Genomic DNA, 12,480 nt, shown 5'->3' with positions numbered 1-12,480 from the left:
GAAACATCCTCTCCACATCCACTCTATATAGGCCTTTCAATATTCAATAGGTTTAAAATGAGATCCCCTTCATTCTTCTAAACTCCAGCAAGAACAGGCTCAAAGCCATATGTTAACCCTTCTATTGCTGGCATCATTCTTGTGAACCTCCTTTGGAGTGGTTCCTTTATTTCAATAGGGATTTCTTTTTTTTATATACTGATAAGCTGATTCAAAGGACCAAATGGCTAACTTCTGGTCCTATGTCTTATGGTCCTTAGGAATTAAATACCACCCATGCAATTAAAGGCTATTATGGTGGAGTGGTGGAAACACATCTCTACCAAAGGATGTGTAAGGTACTCCTTCCCTCAGCCAGCCTGCAGGTCATCCTTGGTCAAGGTATAGTACCTGCTTAGTCCTCCCAATCAGGGTCAGAAGAAGCCATGGAGTAAGTGGTGGATGGGTGTATGAGCAGCTGGTGCACATCAGAAGTCCTGGTCAGCTGACCACTGGCACCAGGCAGACAATCTCTGAAGAATATTGATAATGGCTGGGGTCACCCATCTCACTGCCCAGAAGAAGGCAATTGCAAACCACTTCTGTAGAAAATTTGCCAAGAACAATCCTGGTCAAAAGACGCAAGTTAAATGACACAGCATTAATGATGATGATGATGATAATAATAATGATATTGTATCAGTTGCATTATTACATTTAATACAATAATCAATACAGAATGCAAAATGTTACTTCGAATTTACTTCATTCTCATATTGCTTCATATTAAATTTCATGCATTATCAGCTAATGACAGAGTTGAAGTTACTGATATGAGGTAGAGAGAGAATATTTTGTAAAACTATCCAGTAAAATGCACATTCTCTGAAGAACAATGTTCACTTTGTCTGTTTCTTACTTGTGGCTTGAGGAAATTCTAGTAAACACGGAATTTGCACTTTATACCTTGAGGCTCAAAACATCCTGGCTGATGATGGGTGTCAGTATGAAATAGATAAAATCTATGTAACTTTTGTGGAAATTTTAAACATTGCAAGATTTGTTGAGTGGGCTGTGGTACAAAGTCAGCTTGAGTTTGTTGTTTTTTCTAAAGTTCATTAAGTATTAGAAAAATATTGTTATTTAAAATCAATTAAGTAATCATGACTAATATTCTTTCTCTATTTGCTGCCTCCTTGGATAGCAACTTTAATCAATCTATTATAATATGCAGCTGTATCACATACAACAAATGAAGTCTGTTCCTCAGCATTCTTTTTTTTAGCTTAGGTGCCTTTACCAATATATCCCAAATGTGTTGACTGCGGTTGTTTCCTACTCAAATTTTTGTGGAAACAGTAAGACAGGTTTGTACATCAGTACCTTAGGGGGTCTTCATGAGCAGGGATGAGACCCCTGGGTAATCAGGTTACTTTCAGGTACAGGCCATTTTGGGGGATTAGGGTTTGGGTGATCATGTCGGGCTTGGATGAGAAGGTCACCTCCTCTGGAGGGAGTGGGTGATATTCAAGGATCAGAATCTGAGGAATTTAAAGGATGAAGGCCTGGGAGAGTCAACAGACTGATGGGAGTAAAGTATGGGTATAGATACTCTGATCAGTTTAAAGGTGTCCCAATCAGTTTAAACTGGAGCTCTTTCGGTCGACATCTCCTGGATAGATCATGAAACCATATACTTCATTTATTTGATGTCTCTTATGTTTTGTTTTCCATCTTATAGGTGATTCTGGAAATGTTGGAGCCTATGATTTGCTGTGTGGAGATTGCTTTGGTGTTTCAGTACTCTCCAGTCTCCGAGAGGACTCCGCGAGACAGAGGCAGCACGCGTGAACCTCAGGGTGAGAAGACAGAGGGGGACGCAAGTCCATGTTCGACTCCATTTCACCAATTAAAGTGACGAGAGATTGAAACATTGAGATGAATGTGGAAGATGAGTGCCAGCTGCCTGCCTTTTTATCACTGGAGAATCACCCTGCTGTCAGAGAGGGGAGACTGCCTTTTGATCACTGCTGGGATTGCTCACTGCCAGAGAGGCAAGTCTACCTTTGGATCGCTGTTGGGATCACTTGCTGCCAGAGAAGGAAAGGCCTGCCGGTGTTCCCGGAGAGTGTTACCCAGGTTTTCAACATTTTGGATATGAACTTAGACTATAGACTTGTTTTCGGCCTTGTACTTCTTTTTATATTCTGAGCTTTTCATCCGATCTTTCTCGTTTTTTGTGTGTGCAGGGGTGGGGGTTTTGGGAGGTGATGTGCCTGCTCTGTTTTTATTCATCTTTTTGTGCGGGGAGGAGGGACTTGGGGGTTGATGTTTGCGCTGTTGGTCTTTTCTTTCTCAGTTCCGTGGCTATCTGAGGAGAAGAATTTCAGAGTTGTATACTTTGATAATAAATGAACCTTTGAAAGCTGGTGTCCCAATCAATGGAAGAGGAAAGGGGCTACCAGAACCCCAGTTAGTTTAAGGAAAGCACATGAGCCAAGGTCTCAGCTATTCTAAAGAGATTACAGAAACCAGGGCCTCAGTTAGTTTAAAGAGATTACAGAAACCAGGGCCTCAACTATTCTAAAGAGATTACAGAAACCAGGGCCTCAGTTAGTTTAAAGAGATTACAGAAACCAGGGCCTCAGCTATGCTAAAGAGATTACAGAAACCAGGGCCTCAGCTATTCTAAAGAGATTACAGAAACCAGGGCCTCAGTTAGTTTAAAGAAACGAAGGGAAATGTAGTAAACTGTGTCAGCAAATTTGTTGATGACACCAAGATTGGGGAAGTAGTGTACAACGAGAAAGTTACCGAAGCATACAGTGGGATCTGGGCCAGCTGGAAAAATCCACTGAAAGATGGCAGATGGATTTTAATGCAGACAAGTGTGAGCTGTTGCAGATCGGAAGAGGTAAGAATGGGGAATAGAAAAAGAGGAGACGAGGAGGGAATATTGTTTTACCAGAAGGAGAAATTGATATTCATGCCATCACAGTGGAAGCTACGCAAACAGAATATCAGTGCTGCTCCTCCACCCGTAGGGTTGCCCCCAACTGGCCTCTTACCTTTTCTCACCTGCTTACCACCTCTTCCTGGTGCCCCTTCTCTCTCCCTTTCCCCTCTGGTCCACTTTCCTCTCCTTTCAGATTCCTTTATCTCTAGCCACCTTCCCTACTCTCCTGTCTTCATCTATCACATTCCAGCTATCTTCCTTCCTCTTTCCTCCTTTTTATTCTGGTGTCTTTCCAATCTTGAAGGAGGGTCTCAGCCTGAAACATGGACTACTTGTTAGTTTCCATGGATGCTGCCTGATCTGCTGAGTTCCTCCAGCATTTTGTGTATGTTGATTTGAATTTCCAGCATCCCTTGTGTTAATGATATTCTCCTCTGCCTCAGATACAGTTCTTAAAGAGGAGTTGTTCCATGAAATCTGTTCTCAGTGCACTGCAGATAATATTTTGGAGCCAAATGCTGGGTAGCTTGCACAGAACTTACAAAGCTTAACCTTTTGTGTAGCAACTATTCCTTTGTGGCAATGTTTGATTCGCAATGAGCAACACAGACAAAATGCCAGAGGAACTCAGTAAGTCAGACAGCATCTATGGTGGGGAATAAATAATGTTTCAGGCAGAGACCCTTCATCAGGACTAGGAAGGAAGGAATACAGCAGAAGCCAGAATATGAAGGTGGGGGAGAGGAAAGAGTGCAAGTTGGCAGCTGGGAGGTGGGACCAATGTGGGAGCATGGAGAGAGGGAGTATGAAGTAAAAAGCCAAGAGGTGATCAATAGAAGAGGTAACAGGCTGAAGAAGTTGATTAGATATGAGGGGACTATGGACCATGGAAGAAAGGGGAGGGGAGGAAATCAAGTGGAGGTGATGGGCAGGTGAGGAGAGGAGAAGGGGCGAGAGTGAAACTAGAATGGGGAATGGGGAAAGAGTAAAAGAGTGATGGGGGAGAAATTACTGGGAAATCAATGTTCATGGCATCAGGTTGGAGGCTATCCAGATGGAATATGAGGAGCTGTGCCTCCAACCTGAGTTGGGGTTCATCATGGCAGGAGTTGAGGCCATGAACAGGCATGTCAGAATGGAAATGGGAATTCAAACTGAAATATGTTGACAAGAGATTCTGCCTTTTGCAGCAAACAGAGCAAAGTGTTTGACAAAGTGGTACTCCAATCTGTGTCCTGTCTCGCTGATATAGACAGTAGACAGTAGGTGCAGTAGGCCATGTGGCCCTTCTAGCCAGCACCGCCATTCACTGTGATCATGGCTGATCATACACCGTCAGTACTCCGTTCCTGCCCTCTCCCCATATCCCTTGACCCTGCTATCTATAAGAGCTCTATCTAATTCTCTCTTGAATGCATCCAGAGACTTGGCCTCCACTGCCTTCTGGGGCAGAGCATTCCACATATCCACCACTCTCTGGGTGAAAAAGTTTTTCCGCATCTCTGTTCTAAATGGCCTACCCCTTATTCTTAAACTGTGACCTCTAGTTCTGGACTCACCCATCAGCGGGAACATGCTTCCTGCCTCCAGTGTGTCCAATCCCTTAATAATCTTATATGTTTCAATCAGATCCCCTCTCATCCTTCTAAATTCCAGTGTATACAAGCCCAGTTGCTCCAATCTTTCGACATATGACAGTCCCGCCATTCCGGGAATTAACCTTGTGAACCTACGCTGCACTCCCTCAATAGCAAGAATGTCCTTCCTCAAATTTGGAGACCAAAACTGCACACAATATTCCAGGTGAGGTCGCACCAGGGCCCTGTACAGCTGCAGAAGGACCTCTTTACTCCTATACTCAATTCCTCTTGTTATAAAGGCCAGCATGCCATTAGCTTTCTTCACTGCCTGCTGTACCTGCATGTTTGCTTTTATTGACTGATGTACAAGAACACCTAGGATATCAAGGGATATCATACAGGCTGCACCAGGAACTCAACAAACTCACAGGTGAAGCGTCACATCACCTGAAAAGACAGCTTGGAGCTCTGAGTAGTGGAGAGGGAGGACATGTAGGGGCAGGTGTAATGCTTCATCAGGGCACTGAAGCAGAGACCCAATGGCAGACCAAGTACTGTGTGCACTGTGATATTTACTGAGTAGCAAATCCAGTGGGGGCAACAAAGTCAGTGTCAAAGTTCAGGCAGAGATCAAAACATCCAGAGAAATCCAAAAAACCAGAATCGGGAAAGAGGCAGAGTCAATATTCAGACAGATAAAGTACAGATACAAATGCTGGACCAGCTCAGGAAAATTCACTGGCACAATCTGGCCACAAACAGGTGAAAACACAAGACTAAAATACATTGAGCAATAAGCAGAGAGGCAGATGATAGATGGAACACAATGAGACACGGGTGGCAGCAATACAGGTAATAATGAGAAACAGATGAAAGACGGAGCACTCAGTAATACAGGGGCCGGAGTAGAGCAGGAGCGGGGACAGGAGCCCACGGCAATACAAAACCACAGATTGACAGCTAGGAGGAAACACATAAAAAGACAGAGTTCAACTGGAGGTACTGACACACTTACAACATTTGCAGGGTTAAGTGCCAGGAGAGAAATCGATGGGGAGAGACAACTAGACAAGCGAGTGATATAATCTCAATTCACCCTTCTCCAATAATACTCACCTTGGGGATAATTCCAACGACAATTCTAAACTGGGCCCGTGCTTGTACAACACTGTTCTAGACATCACTACCAAGGGGCAAACAGCTTGAAGAACTTAATGGGTCAAGTAGCATTTGTGCAGGCAAACAAAATGTGCTGATATTTCAGGTTGACATCCTGTACCAAGGATGGTTTGCACGTGTGGGGAAAGTTGCGTAGGATATTTGAGCAGGATATGGAAGAGATGGGGAGGCAGATAGGTCAAATGTAGAACTAGATGAGAACAGATCATAGAAAATAGAAAGTAAGGGGGGAATGCTGGACAAATGGAGCCAGGAGGAGAAGGGAGAGGATAGACAAAGTGAACAATATGAGTGATAATGCAGGAGGACTGGAGGGACTGGGAAAGAAACACAAGGCGACATGACACTGAAATATTTAACGTTTATACTATTAGGTTGTAAGTTACCTATCACCTGGTTCCACCCCTTACCTATCAGCTCTTGAGCCACCACTCCCTTGCACTTCTCTACATTAGCTGTGTTTTCTCTTCAACCAGATCCTGATGCAGGCCAGACCTCAAATAGCAACACTTACCACTTGCCTTCAAAGATACCGCTTGACACATTGAGTTCAAAGTTAAAGTAAATTTATTGTCAAAGTACATATATGTCGCTGTATGCAACCCTGAGGTTAATTTTCTTGTGGGCATACTCAGTAAGTCCATAATAGAATAATAACCGTTAGAGAATCAATGAAACGCCACACTAACTTGAGCATTCTACCAGTGTTCAGATACAAAAAGAAAGAAATAATAGTAATAAGTAAACAAGCAAAGATATTGAGAATATGAGAGGAAGAATTCTCAAAAATGAGTCCATAGGCTGTGGGAACATTTCAATGATGAGGCAACAGAAGTTGAATGAAATTGTCCCCTTTTGTCAAAGGGAAGCAAAGAAAACAAACTTCTTCTTGCAGTTTGTTTTTTTTTGCTCCAGATTCCAGCACATGCAACATCTTATTTCTCCATCATTACCCAGGTGCTCTGTCATTTACCTTTCAATTGAATTAAAAAGTACATTTAATTGACTTCCTATCAGCATGCGATGGTTTTCTGATTCAGACATTCCATTTTTCTGTCAGTCTTCTTACAAAGAATTTACCATATAAAAACAAAGGAAACCTGAGGCGAATTACAGAGATATACGTCTGAAATGAAAATTATGCTTCATGCGCGTGCTTTACAATTTTTAAACAAAAACAATATCAACTGCAGAAAATTGAAGCAGTTTTAGTAAACCTGCAGTTCAAATGCAAATGAACAACTCAGTTGACTTTATGACCTCAAATTTAATCTGAAACCGTTTTTGCTACAACAAATCATAAATAACATTACAAGCAATGGCTTCTTGCTTGCTTATACTTCACTGCACAATATTGCTGAGAGAACAAAGAAGCAAATTTACATTGATAAATGTCTTGCCTAAGAATATAAGGTAATAAGTAAAAAAGAGAAGGATTTCCTGTCCCCCAGGGCAATTCCACCATTCAATGAGGTCATGTCTTATCTAATCATTGCCTCAACTTCATATTCCTGCCTGAACCTTTGAACATTTGTCTCAGTTGCTGTTCAAATATCTGTTCCTCACAACTTTGCTCAGAGTACCTGAGAGTTTTCTGGGAGGTGTTAGACAGAGGGGGATAGAACTCTTACCTTTTAGTGTCATAGAACCATAGAATTTTACAACAGAGTCCCTGTAGTGAGTATAGAGTCAAAATGGTACTGTCAAGTTTGTGAACTATCAGAATTATTTAATACACAGAAGGAAGTCAATCAGTTAATACCAGCTTTTGGAACACATCCATTAACTTATCATCCTGCAATCTATTCTCAGTCACTCACCTACACTGTTTGTCTTTAATATTTCAGTAATATTTGAGTAATATTGTAAATATATTGTTTTAGTAAGCATTCTTTATTTGTTTAAATAATTCATTCTGGGTTACGTGTAAAAGTATGTGAAATGCATACGTTATGACACTACCACATCATACATGTGTGCCTTGCTTAAAGTAAAAACAAAGTCAGACTCCCATTCCTGGCTCCCTTGTTTTCCTTTCAATTACCGTAGATGTCGGATTATAAGCCACTACTTTTTTCCCACATTTTGAACAGCTTTGAACACTGCGGCCTTTACTACGGTGCGGCTAATACATGATTTTTTTTTCATGCCGCCAAAAACATTTTGCCTCGTAACAGTAGACCAATAAAATTGATGAGTAGTTCACAGAGGTCCAATGAAATTGTACGATAAATCAAGCGCACTTTCACAATTAAATTATTGTAAATCAGTCATTTGTACTCACCCTCATCAACATGGAAAACACTCGAAGAAAAGCATTGTGCTGCCTTTATGGCAGTTATTTAGTTTATAATATTTTCGCTTAGTAATTCATTTTCTAGTTAAAGTTAAAAGTGTTTTAACTATATTTGTTTTCTGTACTACATCGCGGGATGCTATGACGTCACACCCGGTTTCGCCGCGTCTTGTGGGAAAAATACCGGTTTGCGATAAACGGGAAGGAGGGGGCGAGCGCATTACGCGAGCGGCATTAGATCTGAGCGAACGCTGCTTTTAAGTTAAAGGCGATCAATAACTTTTCCTGGTAGGCTGCAGTATATATATTTTTTACCAGTCGTTAGGAGATATTGGAATGTTGTTCAGTAAAAAAGTATACGCAACGTATATTTAAAAGTAGCCGCGTTACAGGCACGGTTCGAAAAAAAGCATTTGCAATATGTATTTGTTTATGTTACCATATGGATTTAATTAAAAGTTAAAAAATCCTCACGTGTAATATCTTTCTGTGTAAATATCTCATATTACAACGTGGGACACCTGCGGCCGAAAATCCGGTGCGGCCTAAAATCCGGTGCGGCTTGTACAAGTACAAAATTGATTTTCTTTCTAAAATTAGAGCCAGCGGCTTTTAATCAGGTGCGCTCTGTAGTGCGAAATCTACGGTAGTCACTTTATGTTTTAGAGTTACAAAATATAACATACTTAAGGGATCTTTTACTGTATCCAAAATAGCCAAATAAAATATAAGGTATGTGGGAAGAAACTGGAACACATCTGGAAAAGTCACATGGTCACAAGGATAACAGCAGAATTACAGGGATAACATGCAAACTCCAAAAAGACAGCCCTCACAGTTAAAATTGAATGCAGATGTTGCAGCTGTGACACAATTATCTCTAGTGGCTGTTTCTTCGTGCAATTTATGAACTTCTTTGTATCCCCAGATTATTGTTAATAATACTGATGAGTTTCAATAAATCTGCTATCATTTTGAACCAGCATCTCGATATCTCTGACGTTAAGGAACTATTGTCATCTCTTCAGGACATTTAGGTAGAATTCACGAAAGCTCTTTAAACATGTTTATTTTAGCTGCAAGTTTAAGTTTCTGGTGCAATAAATGACCAGTTAATTCAAATCATTTTTAAAGGTTAACACTCAGTGACTAATGTCATTATCATTGGTGTTGAACCTGCCATGGTTATTTTGCCTAAAGCGATAATTATTTGATTGAAACAGCAGCTGAGATGGATCCCAGGTGACTTTTCTAATCACAGAAGGTTTGAATCTTTCACAGCCGACTTGGATATCTGAGTCAGACAGTGCAGCTGTATCCCAGGGCACTTCTAATGATTGACCAGGCAGACTGGCTTCTACCTGGATATCTGCAGGGGTGGTGGGAGGGGGCAGGGTGGTAAAACTGCCAGTGGGCTTTGGAATAGGTGTTGGGACCACTTCTTTTTATCCAGTATATCAATGATTTAGATGATGGAATAGATGGCTTTGTTACCAAGTTTGCAGATGATATGAAGATCAGTGGAGGGGCAGGTAGTGTTGAGGAAACAGGAAGGCTGCAGAAGGACTTAGACACATTAGGAGAACTGGCAAGAGAGTGGCAAATGAAATATGATGTTGAAAAATGCATGGTCATGCAATTTGGTAGTAGAAATAAATATGCAGACTATTTTGTAAACGGGTAGAAAATCCAAAAATCTGAGATGTAAAGGGACTTGGGAATTCTTGTGCAGAACACCCTAAAAGTTAACTTGCAGGTAGAGTTGGTGGTGAGGAAGGCAAATGCAATGTTAGCATTCATTTCAAGAGGTCTAGAATACAAGAGCAGGGATGTGATGCTGAGGCTTTATAAGGCTCCAAGGTGAGGCCTCACCTTGAGTATTGTGAACAGTTTGGGGCTCCTCATCTAAGAAGGGATGTGCTGGCATTGGAGAGGGTTCAGAGGAGGTTCACAACGATGATTCTGGGAATGAAAGGGTTATCATACGAGGAACATATGATAGCTCTGGGTCTGTTCCTGTTGGCATTTAGAAGGATGAAGGGAGATCTAATTGAAACCTTTCAAATGTTGAAAGACCAAGACAGAGTAGGTGTAGAAAGGATGTTTCTCATGGTGGAGGAATCTAGGACAAGAGGGCACAGCCTCAGGATAGAGGGGCATCCATTTAAAATGGACAAGCAGAGAAATTACTTTAGCCAGAGGGTGGTGAATTTGTGGAATTTATTACCACAGACTGCTGTGGAGGCCAGGTTGCTGGGTGTATTTAAGGCAGAGCTTGATCAGTTCTTGATTGAACATGGCATCAAAGGTTATGGGGAGAAGGCTGTGGAGTGGGGCAGAGGAGGGGAGAAAAGGATCATGATTGAAGGATGGAGCAGACTTGATGGGCCAAATGGCCTAATTCTGCTCCTATGTCTTATGGAATTGCACAGCTTTTCTCCACATAATCAACAAATTAGTGTCTTAAAGTGGCTAGATAGAGCAACATGAAGCTGTGTGATTTGAGACAAATTTGGGACAAGGTGAACCAGAAAGAATGGGAGAGGTTGGGTGGTGGGAAGTGATGGTTATAAGAACTGAACTGAGCCAACCTGTGAGAAAGGTTAAGTGGTTAAGTGGTGTTAAGTGGTGTTCTGTCAGAGTATAAACTACAGTAAATTCAAAGCTCTGCATGAATGTCTGAGGAGCCTGTTTTCAATATTTTCTATACTTAACTCTGCCTCAAACGCCTGAATGTCTAAGGATTAAGGAAAATAAGATGACCAAATGAGTGCTTTACCTCCACTTTTATAGAGATACAAGAGTCTGCGGATGTGGTCATCTGGAGCTAAAAGAAATCAAATTCCTGGAGAAAATCAGGGGATTGGGCAGTATTGTGGAGACAAAGGGTTACTCAACTCTTCAGGCCAGGACTCTGCATTAGTGCTCCACAGTGACGTGGTTGTTAGTGCAGTCTGTTACGGCTCAGGGAGTCAGAGTTCAGAGTTCAACACCAGCATCCTCTGTAAGAGGTTTGTACATCCTTCCCGTGACAACATGAGTTTCCTCCAGGTGCTCCGGTTTCCTCCCACATTTCAAAGACGTACTGGATAGTAGGGCAATTGATCATTTTAAATTATCCTGTGATTAAGCTGGGATTAAATTTGTGGTTCACTGGGCGGCACGGTTCAGCGGGCCAGAATACCCTGTTCTGTAATCTCTAAATTTAAATTAAATAAAATTAAATCTCATCAACCACAAGGGACTGAATAGTATAGCACTGGAACAGGTAGTTCGGCCCACCATTGCCTCCATTCAGGGCCCGAAACAGTGCTTTCAGGTGAGCCAACACTTCAATTGTGAACCTGCTGGGGTTGTCTATTGTATCCAGTGGTCCCGACATGGCCTCCTCTGTACTGGTGAGACCTGTCGTAAATTGGGGGTTCACTTTGCTGGGTGAATTTTGCTCATCCACCGAATTCGGAAATTCCTGGTGGCCAACCATTTTAGTTCCGATCCCCATTCCCGTTCTGACATGTTGGTCCCTGGCCTCCTCTTCTGCCACAATGAGGCCACTCTCAGAGTGGAGGAGCAACACCTTATATTCAGTCTAGGTAGCCTTCAACATGATGGAATGAACATCAGTTTCTCCAAATTATAGTAATTTATACCCCCCCCTCTTCAATTCCCACTCTGGCCTCTTACCTCTTCTCCTCAGATACCTATCACCTACCCCTGATACCCTTTCTCCTTCCCTTTCTCCCACGATCCAAATTCTTTCTTAACAGATTCCTTCTTCTCCAGTCCTTTACCTTTCGTATAACAAAACTTTCAATTTCCAGATACATCTACATTTACATTTCTTCCCCTCACAGATATCAGTTATCAGAACACTTCCATCAAAATATAGACATCGCCACAACATCCTATACAAAAACCCTTTTTAGTATAGCAGACAGGTTTACATCTATATACTGCAGAAAAGATTGCCATGTTTTATGAAAACTATTTGTTTTTTAGTGTAACATACACATCAAAAAGTCCAAAGAAATGTATTCCATGATTAATTTATGCCAACCAAAGAGTCCAGGAACCTTATCGGATATCCAACACAGTAAAATGTTCATTCCTCGCACAAAAAGTCAGGATGCTAAAAAGTTTTTTTCTGATGTGCATTAATAATACGACCACTGGGTAAGCCTAAGAGAAAAGACACTGGGTCCATTTCAAGCTCCATCTTCAGAATCTTTTCCATTTCACCCAAAATATCACACCAGTATGCCTGAAGTTTGGGACAAGTCCAAAAACAGTGGGTGAAAGTTCCAGTATTTACTTTACATTTAGAACACATTGGAAAAACCCCCGTCTTAAATTTCGAGAGACAATCTGGATTCATACGGGCTCTGTGCAGAATTTTGAGTTGCAATGCTTTAGTTCTATTACAAACTAAAATCTTCTTTGCATTATCACAGATGTCTTCCCATGTTTCAGCTGTAATTTCTACTCCCAGC

This window comes from Hemitrygon akajei, chromosome 8 (assembly GCF_048418815.1).
Source record: "Hemitrygon akajei chromosome 8, sHemAka1.3, whole genome shotgun sequence".
Taxonomy (NCBI): Eukaryota; Metazoa; Chordata; class Chondrichthyes; order Myliobatiformes; family Dasyatidae; genus Hemitrygon; species Hemitrygon akajei.
Note: the sequence above shows the minus strand (reverse complement) of the source record.